This window comes from Phascolarctos cinereus, unplaced genomic scaffold (genome assembly GCF_003287225.1).
Source record: "Phascolarctos cinereus isolate Bilbo 61053 unplaced genomic scaffold, phaCin_HiC Scaffold_1;HRSCAF=81, whole genome shotgun sequence".
In the NCBI taxonomy this organism is placed as follows: domain Eukaryota; kingdom Metazoa; phylum Chordata; class Mammalia; order Diprotodontia; family Phascolarctidae; genus Phascolarctos; species Phascolarctos cinereus.
In genome coordinates, this window is record NW_027555514.1 from 294,711,391 (window position 1) to 294,731,035 (window position 19,645).

The window sequence follows — 19,645 nt, forward strand, 5'->3', positions numbered from 1 at the left end:
TAGCTATCATTTCTTTTTTTTGTTTTAATTTTATTTTTGGTTTTCAACATTCACTTCTGTAAGATTTTGAGCTCTAAATTTTCTCCCTCCTTCCCCTCTCCCCAAGACAGACAGCATGCAATTTGATATAGGGTATACATATACAATCATATTAAACATATTTCCACATTAGTCATGTTGGAAAGAGAATTAAAACCAAAGGGGAAAACCACAAGAAAGAAGAAACAAAACAAAAATTAAAAAAATAAAGGGGTGCAAATAGTATGCCTCAATCTGCATTCAGACTCTGGATGTGGATAGCATGTTCCATCAGGAGTCTTTGGGAATTGTGGAGAAGAGCCAAGTCATTCACAGCTGATCGATGTACAATGTTGCTGTTATTGTATACAATGTTCTCTGGTTCTGCTCACTTCACTCAGCATCGGACCAGACAAGTCTTCCCAGGTTTTTCTGAAGTCTGCCTGCTTATCATTTCTTATAGCACAACAGTATTCCATTACATTCATATACCACAACTTGTTCAGCCATTCCCCAGTGGATGGGCATCCCCTCAATTTCCAAGTCTTGGCCACCACAGAAAGAGCTGCTATAAATATTTTTGTACATGTGGGTCCTTTTCCCATTTATATGATCTCTCTGGGATAAAGCCCTAGCAGTGGTATTGGGATAGCTAACATTTCTGTAGTGCTTATTAGGTGCCATATACTGGGCTCAGAGCATTACAAATACCTCATTTGATCCTTACAACAACTGTTCGCGATAGGTGCAGTTATCCCCATTTTGCAGATGAGGAAACAGGCCAGCAGACTCGTCTAAGGTCATGCAGTTAGTAATCCTCTGAGGTGGAATTTGAACTCAGGTCTTCTCCTAGGCCCACTCCTCCAGGAATTACTGAAATTCTTCCTCCCACAGAATCCAAAATGAACATTGGGCAGGATTTTGAGGGTGCCTTCTGCTGGGTGGACTGGGTCTATTCCCTTCAGGGGCAGAAGCAGCACATGGACATTAGATGGCCACACTATCCAGGATGAATTGTTCTTCTGCACGTCAGACATCCTCTCAGTTCCATTTCTGCTTGTTTGTTCTTCTCCTACTCCCTTTGATCTATCCAGCTGATGAGAGGCCCTTTTTCCTTGGATCCTGAACTATCCCACTCACCTTTCCCTGGGGCTTTTCCAAGCTATTAGGAAAGGGCCTTAGAAAACATTATTTCTCTGTCTTTCTAGAGAAATTTGGGAGAATTTGAGGATGCTCCCTTGGGGAGCAGCCTCAGCTGTCACATTCATGATGTGATTGGGGAGGGGCCGGGGTCAAGGCATCTGCTGCCCAACCAGTAATTGGTGGTTTCCTTGGCCCCAGGCCTGTGACTGGTCAGGAAGATGGCACTGGCTCAGAGCCAACCTCCTGCTTTGGCTCTGCTGGGCCTCCCCGGGTGACCAGGGGCCTAGAGCTTCCTGGCCGGCATCTCCTGAACACAGCGGGGCATTGCTGGCTGCCTGGTCACTTCCCTCCCGGCCTCCTTGACTGGCTCTAGAGCTTTGATTCCTGCCCCTGTCAAGTGAAGGATGGTCTAGGAGGATGATGAGGAGAGGAGAGCCTGGGACAGAGCCCCCATTCCTCCCTTTAAAAGATATGTTTGCTGTCGCTGGAGAGAAAGAAGCATCCTGTGGGAGGAGCAGGAATAGTGAGGCATGGGAGAGGGAAAGGCTTGGAACTGTGAGGTGTGGGTGACCGTCGCAGGGCTCAGGCGCTGGAGGAACACAGAGCCTCCAGCAGGGCCAGCATGGGTCCTCAAGCCCTCAGCCCTCAGACAGCAGATGGCCCCCTCCCCAGCCAGTGCTATGGAGTCAAGGCCTGCACCAGAAGGTTTCCTAGGCTCAGGCTTCTGAATTTGGAGTTCACTGGGACGGACTTGGAATGGAAGCCTCTGGTGGCCCCTTCATCAATGCAGAGTCAGCAAGCATTAATTTATGGAGCACCTGCTGTGTGCCCTGGAGCTGGGGTGTGATCCTAGAAACCCCAAGGTCTGGGGCACCCTGAAGCATCTTCAAAGGAGAAACACAGAGCAAATCTGGCCTCCAGCCCAGAAGCTGAGAAACATGGCCACTTCCTGCTCAATCTACACTGAGCACAGGCATTCTAGAGCATCAAAGGGGAGTAAGCCTCCACACCTTTGAAACCAGGTGCTGCTCTGTCCATACCCTGGGCGACTTTCTGTGTGGGGAAGGGGGGCATGATCCCACAGGGGGCTCGGGAACCTCTCCGCAGGCTGTGTTCTTGTGGTTATGTGACCAAGCACTGGGCAGTGGGAGGCAGGGGAGCAGTGCCTCTGGACAGCTGGGTACCATGGGCATCGGGTCTGAGAACAACTCTAGATCTGGCGCCAGATACCCGGAGGTCCTGCTCCAAGGCCCAAGCCTTCATTGATTGGTACGCCCTTCAAATGAGAGGATTCTGGGTCAGGTCAGGAGGAGTGAGCTGAGATGGAATAGAGAACTAGACCCTGCAAAACCCTCCAGCTTCCCCACGCTGGATGGCATTTGCTGTGTCTCTCTCCTGGAGCTGCCTGGGGCCTTACCTCCTACCAGGACAGACCCCTGTGAATCTCCCCTTCTCCATCTTCCCCTTCCCATCTCCAACTCCCTTCCACACTAGCCACTCAAAGCCTGAGTGGTGGCCCCTCTGTCAGCCCACTGGCCTTACTATTTCCCCCACTCCCTGCTTGTTCTGGCCCTCTTCTGGTTAACGCCTGTCGCCCTTCTGCCTCTGGGCAGGCTGAGGCCTCGGAAGGCAGCCAGGGTGTGCTCTCTCTCTCCTGCCTCTGGCCTTGCTAGGCCTTCATTCCAAGGAATGAAGGATCCCTCCTTTTGTACCTGCTGAAAGTCCCTTCCCATGTCTGAAATCTTCCTTATCATTGCCATGATTTCTGCTCCAACAAACAGAGAAAGACCTGACCAGAGCCTTGCAGGAAGGCTTCCCCAGTCAGGGGGCTGCTGGGAAATATGTAATGACTGGTTCTCTGCCCAAAAAACGATCTCCCCACACTTTTCAGTTTAATCTGCATCATTAATAGTTCTCTCCATTGTGTTCTTGAGTCTATAGAATGAACAAAATGGTAAATCAAGCCCCAGTTGCGACATTCACTATTTGCTGATTTCTAAGGTTGTAAATGCTCCCACTGAACATTTAACAACCACCTCTTGGAGCCCCCTGGAGCTAGCTCCAGCACCTGATGCCCCTCCCGGGCCCAAAAAGGAACTGGTCCATTGGCTTTCTACCGATCTGGCTGCTTTACTAAGTACTGATGAGATCAATCAGTCAGTGTGTCAGCAGGTGTTCATTAAAGTAGCTCTGACATGCCAGATGCTGGTGATAGAAAGGCCCTGCCCGTTGCATACTTCCAGGACACACCAGAGTCTCTCACCTTAAAACAGCGGGGTTTGTCTTCTTGACAAGCAAGATGCCTTCAGAACCCTGGGACTGGGGGTTGAGCTGAGCCGAGCGCATTCCATCCCATAAGGGGGTGGGCCGGCAGGACTGAAGCCAGCAAGGAAGGCATCAGAGTGTGGAAGGAAGGGGCCTCAAAGGGGCAGCTAGCTGGTGCAGTGGATAGAGCATGGGCCCTGAAGTCAGGAGGACCTGAGTTCAAATCTGGCCTCAGACCAAACACTTGACACTTACTAGCTGTGTGACCCTGGACAAGTCACTTAACCCCAATTGCCTAAAAAAAAAAAAGGGAAAGGGGCCTCAGCAGTGTCGTGTCCACGCTGGACCCCCAAAGGAATGCTGTCACAGGCCTGACAACCTCCTCCTCTCAGAGACCTCCGGGGACGGACGAAGAGCTCCCCCACTGCCCCTGAGGCTCCATGTGCCTGCTTTGCCCAGTTCTGCTGGGCAACAATTTTCATTTGTACCAAGGGATGGGAGCCCAGTGGTTCAGGGCAGATGGGACAAGGAAGAGGCTGTGAAGGTTTGCTTTATGGATCGATCACACTCAGTTATTGGCCAGTTATTGATGAGTCAATATCAACGTGGAGGGGAGTGTCCAGGGGAGTGCCCCAGGGATTGGCTGTGGCCTGTTCAATGTTTGTTTTGTTAACCAATGATGAAGACACAGGGGGGCAGAATTGAGCTTCCTGAAGACTACCAAAGCTGGGAGGGAGAGCTAGCTCTTTAAATAGCCACAGTCTTGATAGGGTGACCAGCTGAACTGAGTAAGATACAATGGAGTAGGGGCACACACAACTTTACTAGCATGGGATGGTGCTTGTGGGGAAAAGATCTGGGAATTCTGGGAGGCGATAAAGTCAGTCTTGGTCAACTATGCGTAGCCAAGACCTTGAATGTGCTTTTCAGGGTAATTAAGAGAGGCATCAAAGAGGTACCAGTCTTCCCTGTTCATCACAGCTCTGAGCATGGCCAGAGGGGGCAGCCAGGGAGGTGAGAGAGGAAAAGATGGCGGTGGGTGGGAGGTGATAGCTGTGCACAGTGTTTGAGGGACTGTCCTGCGGTGAGGATGCTTGTGTGGCTTGGCCCCACAGGGTGAGTGAAGAACCACGTTGTGGGAAGGAAGGCTGGGGCTTGTGTTGGGAAGAATGCCAGTGACCAGTCGGTCAGTAGCCATTAGATCCTTGGGGATGAACAGGGAGAGTGTTCTAAAAATGCAATGGAAACCCCAAAAGTGTGGACTCCTACTCCCCAGAGGGGGATTCTGTGCTAAACCGCCTTTTTCTTCTGAGATACTTTCCCAGAATCCCTTTCCCTTTTCTTATTAAACAGGACACTCTGAACCTCTTCCATTCCAGCTCTTAGCCTCTTGATTCTGTAATCAAATTAGAGTCAGTGCCCCTTCTCCAGGCCTCAGTTTCACCATCTGTAATGTAAAATGGGAGGATTAGACCAGCTGGTCTTGAAGGCTTTTGCTGGCTCTAAATCTTATCATCCTCTGAGACACCTGAAGACATTTATTATGACAGCTTTATATTCTGCCTTGTACTAGAAGGATTTGTGCCCTTGATTTATGCCTGCTACTGATAATAATGTTAGCTAGCATTTACACAGTATTAAGGTTTGCAAAGCATTTTACAAATATTGTCTCCTTTTCTCCTTACAACAGCCCTGGAAGGGAGGTGCTATTATGATCCCCATTTTACAGAGGGGTAAACTGAGGGAAACAGAGGTCGTGACTTACTTAGTGCTGCACAGCTATTAAGTATCTGATGCTGGACTTGAATTCAGGTCTCCCTGACTCCAGGCCCAGCGCCCTGGGCCTCTTTGTGTTCCGTCTTCCTTCCTTAGAATGCCAAATCTTTGAGGTCAGGGATTGTCCTGCGTGCTTGTACGTGTGTCTCCAGTGCACGGCACTGTGCCTGCCCAGAGGAAGCCATCAGCAAATGCTGTGTCATGCATTCATCCTCGTCTGGGCGCTCCTGCTAGACAATGACCTGCCCAAGAAGTGGGGTGGATGTGCTGGGGGAAGAACTTGCTTGCCGATATCCTTATGGGTACCATGTGGTGCAAGCCCATTGTTAGCACCCCAAATCTGCCCATGATGCAATCCAGGACCACCTCATAGCCAGCCCGCTATCTACTAAGGATAGGTGTAGGTGCCAGGGCCCTGGCTCACACCAAAGGGATGTTGTGGGGCAGTAAGAAGGGGCACCAGGGAGGAATTCTGGGGAAAGGAGGAAGACTGGTGTGACCTGATGAAGAATGACCAATCCGGAGAACAATAATCCATCCAGCAACTGAGGCGGCTCAGAGAAGTCCCCCAAAGGAGGCTGAACCCTGAGCAGGGCAGAGCCAAGGGAACCAGCCACCATCCCACGTGTTCCTTGCTCGCAACAGAGAGAGGAGGGGGACCCCTGGAAGGAGATAGCGCACACGTCATCAGACGAGTGTTCTGCAGCCTGTGTTTTCTGCTAAATCACTTTTCATTGTCACAAAGGAGAATTCCACTTTGTGGAGGTGGGTGGGAAACAGGATGGGAAGACCAAAAAAGCCTTCAGAAAACATCTTTTTTAAGAACTTAAAGCCAGTCAGTGGCCGTGGAGATGTGGTCTGCTGCTGTCTAAAACTGGCTAAAACAGAGCTGGCTGGCTGTGTCTTCACGCCTCCACCAAGAATGCAGTCTGCTGTCCCTCTCCCGGCTGCCTGACTGGGGCATCCAGGCCTCTTTGGGTTCTCTCAGTGTCAGTCACCACAGTCCAAGTTCTGGATGTCTTTCCACCAAGCCAGGAAGGGTTTGAACCACTCGCTGTTCTAAGGACTTGAGCACAGAGACTAGTCCCCAGAAGGCAGGCTGTGAGAGGGGATGAGCTTTCTGGTTGCTGCAACCCCTGAAATGGATAAAAATGCCCGGCAGCCCAGAGCCCAGGTGGCCCCTTGTGCTGCCACTGCAGCAGAGGTGGAGTGGTAGAGAAGGGGGCTGACTGGGGCTGAGAATCACATGCTTCTAAGCCACCTCCACACATGAATTTTACCATTGGTGTTCTAAATATACCATCTTTGGCCAGCGGCCAGGCGGCATTACTGGAAGAATGACACACCATCCACATTGACATTTTCTCCATCTAAATTAAGCCAAAAGACAGAAAATGTGACTGTGAAGAGTTCGCAAATCCTTGGAGATGGGACTGAAGGAATTGTTTTCTTCTTGTAGCCCAGGACAATAAGGAACATCACCTCATGGGACACACTTGGGCAGCATCAGAAGTCAGAGCTTCCTGGTAGCACCCTCTTCTGGACTTGTCTTTTTCTTTCTTCTTCTTTTTTTTCTTTTGGCTAGGCAGTGGGGTTAAGTGACTTGCCCAGGGTCACACAGCTGAATTTGAACTCAGGTCCTCCTGAATCCAGGATTGTTGCTGTATCCACTGTGCCACCTAGCTGCCCCAATTTCTTTTTCTTTTTCTTTTTTTTTTTTTGGACTTGTCAAAGGGCTTATTGTTGACATCCTTCCTGAGCCGTAGCCCCCCAGACTGAACCATGTCCTCTAGATAGATGTGGCTCTAACCAGGAAACAGTGGGACACACAGATTGATCTTGTGGTCCACTCAAACCCCCAGATCTTTTTTCACATGAACTACTGATTAGACGTGCCTACATCTTCCATACATCTATTGCCAGTGTGATGCTAAATGAGACTGATACATCTGGCTACTTGGCCAAAAGGAGAACAAACATCTGCTTTTCTCTGACTGACGACTTGGTCAGAGACTGAGAGCTGCTCCCCTCCACACAGGGAGCAGGGTGAGGATGGAGTTCCCTCCCTTCTCACACCCACCCAACGCACAGTGATCTCTCCTACACAGAATTCATAGCACTTGGTGGTGGTGGTGGGGGTCTATTCATTAGCACCCATGGGTGCCATTATATCAAGGAAGGCTTCAGCAGCAGCAGCTGAGAGGCTGTCATTTAGGGGGAGCCTGGGAGGGACTGTGAGCCCCTGGGCCTCCTCACCGGGGGCTGGGGGTGGGTGGAGAAAGGCAGCTACTTACTTAGTGTATTTTAGATTCAGTTTAAATTTCATTTCTGATGTGGCTGGGTGGCGTTTATAGCAGGCTGGGTGCTTTCATGGAATGGGCTGGCCCCTGCTTCTGAGGACTTGGATTGGCGAGGCAGCTTGGCCCAGTCACCGTTCTAGGCAGGCTCTTCTTCAGTGTCCCAGGTTGGTCCCTGAGGAAGAGACCTTCAAACACAATATCAAGAGGCACTGCTGTGACCCAGGCAGTGCCTCACAATGGCTGCTGTCAGACCCCGGCAACTTCAGCCAATCCTGGGGGCGGCCTCCTCAGGGACAGAGTCTGTGCTTCTTTCCCAGTGTCTCCTTTCCTGGGGGGCAGAGCAGCCCCCCCCCCAAGCTTTATTGAATGCCCTGTGTTCAGGAATGCGCCATCTAGCTGCCTCCCTAATACTGAGCCTAAGCAGGGCCGTGTCATCTCCAGGGTGTTCGGGAAGCCCAGAGGCCAGCCAGTCCAAGCTGTACCTGGCCCAGAGTAGCCTCTGCCCCATTCCTGACAGATGGCCATTAGCAGCTAGCCAGGTGCTTCGCAACCCTCTAGGAGATCCATCCCATTTTGGGACAACAGTCATTGCTAGGAAGCTTTCCTTGCACTTGGCAACTTCTCTTCACAGGCCTCCTTGGGTCTCCTCACCAAGCGGAAAAAATCGAATCCTTGTTCCATGTGCTGGCCCTTCCCCCTCCCCTAGCCTTAAGCATGTGGGTCTTAAGACAACTGAACTAGAGCCTCTAATTCAACCCACCTCCTTTTACAGATGAAGAAACTGAGGCTCAGAGGATGCAGCCTGTAGAGGGTGGAACCATGGCTTCAATCTCGTGCTCAAGAATCATCTCAGGATTCTTCTGAGAGAAGTCCTCCTGCCAAATGTGCTGTGTATTCTGGGAATGTCTGGGGAGCATTGGGTTGAGTCCTGGGCATTCCTTGGTAGGAAGGAAGTCGATAGGCTGGAGGGAGGTAGCCAGAATGGTGATGTCAAGACTGGTTGGAGATGCTGGGTCTGCTTGTCCTGAGAGCTGGCTTCAAGCCTTTGAAGGGCTCCCAGGGAGGGGGGATTAGCCCCATTCTGTCTGGCTCCAGAGTCAGAGGGACCTTCCCAAAGGGTGGCTCTGCCCACGTCCAGGTTCTAGTCGATAAGCTCCTCCAGGATCAGATATGAAATCCTCTCAAAGTCCTTCCTAACATGGCTCCCTTGGACCTTTGCAGTCTTTGTTCACCTTCCTGCTCTGCCAGTGCTCAGGGATGGAGGGACCCTGGCCCCCGGGGCTGTTCCTTGCATAGAGCAGGAGACGTTTGCTCTGGCTGGCCCCCATGCTTCTAGCTTGTGGCTTCCCTGGCTTCCTCCAAGCCTCGGCGAAAGCCGACCCTCCAAAGAGCCTGCTGACCCCCTAAATTCCAGTGTCTTCTCTCTGACACGATCTCCACTGTGTCCTGTGCACAGCTTGTATGTGCGCAATTGTTTGCATGGTGTCTCCCCCGGTAAGGGGTGCCTGCTCTAGAAAAGGGGGCTTTTGTTGATAGGGCAAAATGTTGGAGCTGGGAGGGGCCTCATCTGAGAGATGAAGAAACAGCGTTAGAGCGGAACCGACCGATGAGGGATGTCTTCTGATGTCTGCCTCGTTCAGGGCTCCTCCTGCCATGGCTTCATCACCTCTTCACAGCCAAATCCCGATGGCTGTGGCCTCCCAAACACACTGTTCTTAACGGTATTTCAGCTTTGTCTGTTTTGCTCTCTCCACCTCCGATTCCCAATGAAACAGTTCTGGTCCTCAGGATACGGTAGCCACAGTACAGTGGTACGGTAGCAGATGTGTTCCAAGGCTCCCCCAGCTACAGCCACTAGATGGCGCCAGAGAGAAGTTCTGGTCCCTCCCTCGCTGATCAAGATTTTGTTTTAGGAGCCTAGGAATGTGGGTTCCAGCCAGGGGGAAGTCGGCTTACAGGGGCACATTATCCTCCCGGGGAATATATGCTTTGGGACTAGTGACTTTGCCTTGGAATCTGACGTCAACACGCATTTATTAAGTGCCTACTGTGTGCCCAGCATTGTACTAAGCACTGGATGCTTCTGATGTGTCAGAGGGTGCTTTTGCTGGGATGCGGGGAAGCAGGCTACCTCTCACTCCTGCCAAGGTGTGACCTGGGCTGGTCTTCTGGGCATGCCCAGTTTAGCTAAGATGGAGGCCCCTGTGTTCGCTACCATGGGGGTAGCCTCCCTGATGGCCAAGGTCTTGGTAAGGCACTTTGGGTGACCCGTCGTTCAAATGTGAGGTATCTGATCACCCCACTGGCAGAGGGCCACTAGGACCTTGGTGTCGAAGGCTGGCTTTGGTCTCAGAGACTCCTGGGAGCTGTGGAAGCACCAACCCCCATGTCCTAGCCCCTCCTCCTCCTCCTCTTCATGTGCTTCTCCTGTTAGTCAAGCCACAGGCATTTGGTTAGCACTCTCAACCAGCCAGGTGTTGTGCTGTATGCTGGGGCTACAGAGAGAAAAAAAAAAGTCAGCCCCTGCCCTCAGGGAGCTGGAGCTCTACCAGGAGAGCCAAAATGTACATGTGGAAGCAGGTACAGGATACATGCAAAGTAAATCCAAGGGAACATTTCCAAAGAGGAAGGTGCCAGAACCTGGAGGGATTGGGAAGATTCTTTGTAGGGCATGACCTCCAGAGCTGAGTTTTGAAGGAAGCCAGGTATTTGAAGAGGCAGAGATGAGGAGGCAGTGCAGTTAGGTAGGGGGAACAGCTAATGCACCGGCCTGGAGAGGGGGAACGAAACACCATGTATGAAGTACAATAATGCTGCTTTGACATCACACTTGAGCTCGGGTCTTCCTGAGTCCAGACCCAGTGTTGTGACCACTGTGCCCTCTAGCTGCCCAAGATTGCTAGAGACACGTTCTGATGGTCAAATGGGCCTCCTGGTACTGATGTTGACGGGTTTTGCTTCTAGATCCATTCTATAATGTTTTGAAATAAAAGAATTTAGACTATTGATGTTTATTATTTCTTTTCCTAATTCTACCTTTATTCCATATTTAACAGGCACCAAATAGAATGGTTGGGGAGCTGGGGGGGGGGCGCCAGGCATGGAGTCAGGAAGACTCATCTCCCTGAGTTCCAATCTGGCCTCAGATGCTTTCTAGCTGTGTGACCCTGGGCAAGTCACTTCACCCTGTTTGCCTCAATTTCCTCATCAGTGAAAAGAGTTGGAGGAGGAAATGGAAGACTACTCTAGTATCTTTGCCAAGAAAACCCAAAATGGGGTCACAAAGAATTGGACACAACAGAAATGACTGAAGAGCAAGAAAACTAGAATGGGCATATGTTTATACAGCACAGACCAGAAAAAGAGGATTGTGCATCGAAATGTGGGTCTCTGTTATATTCAGCTGGCTTTCCCTTCTAGGGTAAATCTGTGTATCCTCTTATCTGGCCTTCCTTCTGTTTTTTACTCTCCATTAAAGAATAGAGGCATCAGTGATGTCCCTCCCTCCCTCCCTCTCTCTGTCTCTGTGTGTCTCTGTTTCTGTCTCTGTGTCTGTCTCTGTCTGTTGCTGTCTCTCTGTGTGTGTCTCTGTCTCTGTGTCTCTGACTCTCTCTCCTGTGTTCCCTAACTCCCCTTATCCTTTCCTCTCACATTGAAGAAAAGAGAAAGAATGCTCTTATAACAAATATAGTCAAACAAACAAAAAAATTCCTACATTGGCTGGGTCTGAAAATGTATGTCTCATTCTGCACCCTCAGTCCACCACCTCTCTGCCAGGAGCTGGGCAGCATGCTTCATCACTGGTTCTCTAGAACAGTGGCTGGTCATCGCATTATCGGAGATCTTGGGTCTTCAAAGTCATTTTTCTTTACAGTGTTATGGGATAAATTGTCCTCCTGGTTCGGCTCACTCCTCTCTGCATCTGTTCTTATGAATCCTTCTGAGTTTTAGCATTTTTTATAGTGTGGTCATACTCCACAATATCCCCACATGATAACTGGTTCGTCTCTTCCCCAGTTGATGGATGCCCCTTAGTTTTTGGTTCTTTACCATCACAAAATAAGTGTTGTTTTGGTGTGTGTGAATGTTTTCCCCCCTTCTTTGCTGTCTCTGGAGGACGGGCTTGGTGGTGGTCCAAGGGTATGCACACTGACCCTTCTGAGGGAGAAATTTGGTTTGTTTTCCATCATCACCTATTTTTTTGTGTCAGCTAGAGGTGTGAAGTCCATGTAACTATTCAATAAATCCACCAATTATTAAAATTGTAAAGGAAATCTGTCTTTTTCTTAAGACTTTTTAAGACTTATGCTTCTCTGAGATTGAACCCCCCCCCCGCTTTTATCATAGGTGGAGGATTCTTATTTTTCTGCTTGCCATCACCTTCCCTTTTCCCCTTCTTTTGTGGGTGCTTTCCCCTTACATTTCCATAAAATCCTTTCTCGCTAGTAAATTGGGATATATTGTAGGGCTTGTTAGGATTACATACATAGTATGTAACATTTAATTCCTAAATAAAAACTGTTTCTTTTACAGCCCTAATTCTTATATTGCTCTATGTAATGCTCATCTATATATCCATCTATTCATGTGTGTTTCATCTTAGCTGCAAGCATGAATAGGTTTTGAGTATGTGCCCACAGTGTGATGGCCTCCCTGGGGAGGGTACAGTTGGCAGGACAGCACCAGATGCTTTCTGCTCCTGTCTCCCTTCCAGAAGGGCGTAGAGCTGAGCGCTCCCAGGCCTCCCCTACTTCCTCCCTGGGCTTTAGGGTAGATGACCTTCTCTTCAGTTACAGCCTCTGCTCCCTTCTCCCCTCCTCTCTCATGTTGAAGTCTACAGACTCAATCAGCCACATTCTGTTAAAACAATTAAGCTCATTTTATTCTGGAGGGATAGTTTGTTAATCAATTTTCATATAATACAAGCGCCATAAAATATCAGAGAAAGGGAGCCTGGACCTTAGGGGCCTGATGGCCAGCAAGTCCATTTAATGCCTTTCTTTGTTGTTCATGGAATTGAAAAGCAAACTCTCTCAGAGCCCTCCCCAGGTAGGAAAAGTCCTGATTTTTGGACAGAGGTTTTGTTTTCTGCTCTAATTTAAGTTCTGTGTATTTCCAGCCAACTTCTGGCTTCCTCTGTTTACCTTTTCTCATCATGGACTAAAGTACACAATCTAAAACCTTCATAACCAACTCCAAGTTTCTTTCTGTTTGAAGCAAAATCAGGAGACAGAAAATAGCTTAGGTAATGGATGAGACGCCTTTTGGAGCCTACCTGCATTGGTAAGGAGGTGACGCCCCCTGAAACTTTTAGTCCGAATTCTTTGCTGCAGGGTTCTGCAGGGACCTAACCCTGACTCATCACAAACCGCTCCCTCCTGGTGGCTTCTCAGTTTTTCTCCAGTTCTGCTCACCCATTTCCTCTTGGCTGTTGCTACTTCTATTGGCACTTTCCTGGCCACTTATAGTCTCAGAGAGTCACTCAGTATGTGTCAGAGAGGAGACTGGACCCCAGCTATCCTTGACACGTAGACCAGTTCACTGTACTCCACACTGCTTCTCATAGGAAACATGTAATACCAGCTTCAATAATCTGTCTGACAGAAACTCTACACATCTGTTGCTGTGTCTTTAAGAGGCAACAGACTCTTGGAACGTTGTAGCTAATCTTCATTCTTTGAGAAGTCTGTGATCAGACTGAGAGTCTAACCGACTTTCTGGAGAGTTAATTAACTCTAATGGCTGAAGAGAGACTGGCAGGAAGACAGCCAGAAAGGACAGAGACTGCTTATTTCTTGGGAGGATGGAATTTAACTCTTTACCCTGTGAAGAAACATGAAGAAAGCTCTTGAGAAAAGAGTAATATTACTCGGTAGCCTGAGAGATCTGCATGGTGGCCTCATGTTTCCAAAGTTGAGAAGTCATCAGTTATAATGATGATATAAAGGTGACTTTATCGGTGAAATATCTCAGCTGATGCATTATAAATATTTATGTCTTTGTTTTATTATTTGTTACGCTGGTAATAAATTAGGGGAGAACCTGTGGCCTCGAGGCCACACGTGGCCTTCTAGGGCCTTGTGCGGCCTTTTGATTGAGTCCAAGTTTTACAGAACAAATCCTTTTGTTAAGGGGATTTGTTCTGTGAAGTCTGGATTCAGTCAGAGGGCCACATGGGAGGGCCTAGAGGGCCATGTGTGGCCTCAAGGCTGCAAGTTCCCCATTCCTGGCATTCTAACCTTGGGGTTTATTTGAGAAGAGGGAGAGAGGGAGGATGAGAGAGGGAGAGAAGAAGAGGAGAAAATGGGAGAGAGAGAAAGAGATGGGTAAAAGCTTATGGGAAAAGAAGTTTACCCAGTTTATTTAATAAATTGGGTTGGAGAATCAGAACTAGTTAATTAACCAATGAAAGATATATTGCAATTTACTTATTTTCTATTTTGTTTATTTATTAATTTTTTTGTCAATTGGGATTAAGTGACTTGCCCAGGGTCACACAGCTAGTAAGTGTCAAGTGTTTGGTCTGAGGCCGGATTTGAACTCAGGTCCTCTTGACTTCAAGGCCGGTGCTCTATCAGTTGCCCCTGATATGTTGCAATTTAAATAATTTATGAGGAAATGCAAAAAATACTCCTTGATTGTGTGAGAACATGAGATAATAATGAATGAGGGAACTGAGCCAGTAGCATGGTAACAGAGGGGTTATCACCCATGTAAACTACATGTGGAACAGAAGACCCCAAAACCTGGCTATAAATACACCAAATGTACGTAAGGATTTTTTAGGGGGAGGAAAGGCCTCATGTAGAAGGTGGTGTTTGAGCTGAGCTTTGCATGAAATTAGAGAATTTATGAGGCAGAGCGGAGGAGGGGAGGCAGCCTGTGGAAGGCCATGGGTATGGGAGGTGGACGGTTGTATGTGAAGCACAGAAAAAAGGTCAATATGGATGAATTGTAAAGTATTTGCAGGGAAGTAATGTAGCCTGGGATGTAGGTTGTAGTGGGGCTGTGAAGTGCTTTAAATGTCAGAGGAACTTGTATTTGATTCCTGAGGCATATATAGTCACTGAGGTCTATTAAGTAGGAGAGGAAATGTGGCCCTGCAAGATCTCTTTACCAGCTGTGGGGAGGATGGGCAAAGACTGAAGCAAGAAGGCCAGGAGAGGCCGTTGAAATAGTTGTCCGATAGGCAGGTGGTAAGGTGGGGCTGGAGCTCAGTCAGGAGAGTAGGGCTGGGAGGCAACTGCGTGGGGATGATCCTGAGCTTTTCATCCTTGACCCCACTGAGGTAGATGCTTAGCCTACTTCTGAGTTAAAGGTTTATTTAGACACTTTAATTATGTTCTTAGCACAATTCTGGATAGTTTTCCATATGGTAGAGCAACTTCACACCTCCACGAACAGTCTTCCCCAAGCTCCTCCAACATCCACGATTCCCATCTTTTGTCATCTTTGCCAATTCGCTGGGCATGATGTGAAACCTTCGGGTTGTTTGGATTTGCGTTTCTCTTATGATTAGTGACTTGGAGCCTTTCCTATGGCAGTCAGTACTTTGGAATTCTTTTGAGAACTGTTTGTTCCAATCCTTTGACTAGTTATTTGCTGCAGAATGGCTTTTGGTTCCATATATTTGTGCAGTTACCTACACATCTTGAATACCAGACCTTTATCAGAAGCAATGTAAATTTTTTCCAGTTGATTGTTTTGTTTCTTATCCGAATTGCATTGATTTTGTTAGTGCAAAAGTTTTCATTGAAATTTCGTATTTACTCTTTTGTAATTGCCTCTAGCCCTTGCTTGGTTAAGAATTCAACCCATAGCCATAGCTATGGCAGGAACTCTGGTTCCTTTCACAATCCGGTACTCTTTTCCTGTTTTTTTATGCTGTGGTCCTTAACATCACACGTGTAGATGCATTTGGAGCTTGTTGTGAGATGGTGTACGATGCTGGCCTCACTCTAATTTTTGCCAGACGATTCCCCGCTTTTCCCAGCCTGTCGAACAGCAAGTCTTCTCTAAGTAATTGATGTGATGGGGCTGATCAAGTATTTAGTTGTTTAGTTCAGTTACTGCCGATTCAGCCTCATCTGGTCTGTCCCATTGATTTATGTTCTTGTTTTTTAATCCATGCCAAACAGTTTTGATGATTGCTGCCGTGAGGCTGGATGTGAACTTGGGTCTTCCTGATACTAGGCAGGCCTAGGGCTGTATCCGTTGTTCTTCCTGGGTGCTAGGGCAGGTTATGCATGAGCTGTATTGATGAACCCTGGCCCCTCTCCCCCATTAGAGACTCCTAGATGGTAAACCTGTATATTCTTTCTCCTTCTGAGCTCTGCCATGGGACCCTGGCATCATTTTCTTTTCTTCTGAGCGCAGGAAGAGTTTATTTATGTTTGCTTTAAGAATTTGCTGTGTTGGAACAAGGCGGGTCAACTGAGGAGAAAACATCTCCAGAGAAGAGATAGAGACGGATCTCACACTGAGGTGTTTTGCCAGAAGTATAATCTTTGGTTGGGGGCTGGGGACCAAGAATTACAGATCTTTTGATGGTTCTTCTCATAGTGAAACAGCACTTATGCCCACCTGGACAAAGAGTCAGGAGTAGGGGGAGGGGCAAGGAGAAGTGGCTGAATAACATGGACCACCCCAGTAGCTCCTTAAAGCTTCTACATGTAATTGGGGTAATAACTTGATATATTTCTTCTGGTTCTACATTGTCCACTTTACATCAAGATCTCTCCGTATTCTCTGAATTTCTCATATTTGTTATTCCTCCCATTGTGATAATATTCCATCATATCCATATGCCCCAATTTATCCTGTCATCGCTCAATTGTTAGGAATGTATTTTTTTCTCTACTGTCTTGCTGTCACAAACCATCCTGCTATGACTATTCCCCCACATATTTCCTTGGGAGGGTAGAGCTGATAGTAAGAGACCGGGGTCATAGAACTGTATGTTCCTGAAGCTAGGGCTGGGAGGGGCCTCAGACCCTCGCTAGTCACACCCTCCCATTTCAGAGAAGAACGCTGAGGCCCAAGATATGAGCAAGTTTGGAATTCTCTTTTACAATTCTGATTTGTTTCCCAAGTCACACTGCACTGACACTCTCTTCACTAGTTTGGCTGGCATGTGAACGTGGGTTACAAAGAGTCACAGGAATGAGTGGTCCTTGAGGTCTTGTATCCAAGCCATGCCAGAATGGGCACTTCTACAGTCTCCCAAGGGTGCTGGGTTAGCCTTTGCTCGGTCATGCTCTGTCATGGGGACTGTGCCTCTGTACAAGGTTTCCAGGCTCTTGGCCCCCAGCTCTTTCCACTGGCTCAGTGAGTCATAAAGGCTGAGGCTCCAGTCTACACCAGCCCCTCCAGGCCCCAGCTCACACACGAGCATGGCTATGCCCCCACCCCACCCAAAATGACTCGTTTGCCCCCCTCTCAGACTGTGCTGAGTCAGGTTGGGTAAATGAGGAGCAGGGACCCAGCTCCCATTCTGCCTTCCCTTTCCTGGCTCAGCCGACAGGTTTGAGTAAGCCAGGTGGGCCTGCAAGGCATGAGTGGGATTCCAGAGTCCAAAGCTGTTATTTCAGGCCCAGGGACTATGTGGGCTGGGCTGGGGGTGGGGTAGCAGCTCGGACAGGCACCTATGTAGCCAGCTCTGTGGGGCCCTCTGCTACCCAATGGACATTGCAGGAAGGAAGGGTGCCATGGGAAGGGGACTGTCTTTCTCCCTCCATCTTGGAGAGCCTGGACCTCTGCCAGCTCTTTGCCAAGTTCCTTGTTCTCTCTGCCTCATGCCTGACATGGTACTTAGGGCAAGAATCCCAGGGGATCCCAGTATAAAGCCCATAGTTCTATCCTAAAGGCTGACTCCCAGGTCTAAGCTCTGTGTCTGAGTGTGTTTGCATGAGAGTGTATGTGCATGCGTGCATGCGTGCGTGCGTGCGTGCGTGTGTGTGTGTGTGTGTGTGTGTAGGAGGGAAGGAAGGAGGGAGAGAGCAAGGAAGGGAGGGAAGGGAGATCATGCTGAGAGGACACTGAAGTGGGAATTGGAAGATCTGGCTTCACATCTCAGTTTGAGCTGTGTGACCTTGGCCAAGTCACTTCTCTCTAGGCCTCAGTTTTTTCCTCTGGGAAATGCAGGGGCTGAATCAGGTGATCCTAAGATCCTTCCTAGCTGTGACATTCTAGGGTTCCTTCCAACTTGTGTGTGTATGGGGGGGGGCAGGGAGCTGCCTCTGATGGGGAGCTGCCTGCTCCCACCCCAGCTGCTTGCTGGCCCCCTTCTTAGCTGTTTCCAGTTGTCATGCAGGCCTGGCTCATTCCTGGGGGAGACATTTGCCAGTGCCTGGGCTATTCCCCATGACTCCCCACATTCCCAGTGTGTACCAGAAGGATGACGGTCCCCTACCTGGTGCACGTTTCTGAGGCCGGCCAAGTGTAAGGCAGTGTGTCTGGGGAACAGCATCCAGGGCTGAGAGATAGAAAAGACCTCAGGGGCTATTGAGTCTACCCCCCGCCTTGTTTTTACTAATGAGGAAACTGAGGCACAGAAAAGGGAGGTGACACACCAAGGGTCACATAGGCCTTTCCTACTCCAGGACCATACAACATCTGCTGTTCTACTTCCTAAAGGCGCCTCAAAAATCCCTAAGCTTCTCTGACAAGGAGGTGTCCCCCCCCAGATCAGCGTGCTGCCCTGGCCTGACTGCTTCAGCAGACTCCCTGTGGGCTGGGGATGTGGCTTCTGCTCCTCAGTGCCTGCCTGGCTGGGCCTGCTCTTTTTTTTTTTTTTTGGTGAGGCATTTGGGGTTAAGTGACTTGCCCAGGGTGACACAGCTAGTAAGTGTTATGTGTCTGAGGCCAGATTTGAACTCAGGTCCTCCTGACTCCAGGGCCGGTGCTCTATCCACCGTGCCCACCTAGCTGCCCCTCGGCCTGCTCTTCATCTGCACAGAAGCCTCACAACGTTCAGGTGGCAAGAGACTCGGCCGTTGCCTGCTGGGAGCCTTTCCTTTTACACCTGAGGAATGGGAGGCCCAGAGAGGGCAGGCAGCTGGCCTGGAGACACAGAGTGAGCTGAGTCTCCCCCCTCCCAGCTCCGGGTCTGTTTTCTCGCTGATTCCCTTTTGTGTGTGCAGCCTTTGCTGGCCTGGCCTTCTCCCACCTGGCCTGGGCTCTAGGGGAGAGCCAGGGGAGACCTGGATTGGAAGCTCCATTCTGTAATTTTCTGCCTGTGGGAAGCAGGGTGTGCCCTCTCATCTTTGTCCATATTTAGAGGGGGACAGTCCCAGTGTAAGACCCCCATGAGCTCTGACTCTTAGGAGCATGTGACCCGTGGCCCCTCTCCCACAGTGCGATCCTTCCATCCGTGAGCGTGGTGCTGCAGGCATCCATAGAGCTGCCCATGGCCAGCAGCCCTGCCCAAGGAGGGGAGGGGGGCTTGGGCCACTAACCAGCCCCTGAGAGGCCTTTTTAATTGCGTTCTTTTTTGGACCCAGTGACCTCATCTGGAAGGTCCGCAATTGTATGGCACACTCCACACCCATAGTCCCCACCTTTTCCAACAAAGGAGAGAGGTTCATTGCTCACCTTCTGTGCAGGGCCAGCCCGTGGCCCTGGTGTATTTGGCCCTCTTGGCTCCGCTCACCTCTGCTGGGTGCCTCCAGGTCTTTTCTGTGACTCACTGTGGGGTCTGCTCCCTAGCCTTTCTAGGGCCCTGGAAGCCATTAGCAGGGTCCTGCCACCTCTCTTGGCAGATCGATGTGGCAGAATGGGTGGATGGATGAATAAGTGGAAAAGCTCTCATTAGGCACTTACTGTGTGCAAGCCCTGGGGATACAAAGAGCAAAGTCACAGTCTGCTCTCTGGGAGCGACCGCTCTGTGGTCCTTCGGCAAAGAGGGCTTTAACGCCTCTTCCTTATGCCATTGCACTAATTAAATCGTGTCTGTCTATGAAGTTGTACCATCTGGCGGCACCCAGGACTTTCTTGTCTGGTCTCCAGTAGCTGTGGCTGCTGCCTCTGGAGATGTGGGCAAGGCACCCCCTCCAGGGAGGTCACTCTTCCAGGGATGGCTCTGGTGGGGGGCTGGGGCCTTCCTGGGAGGAGTGTGATAGTGCTGGTGGGAGGGCTTCATTCCT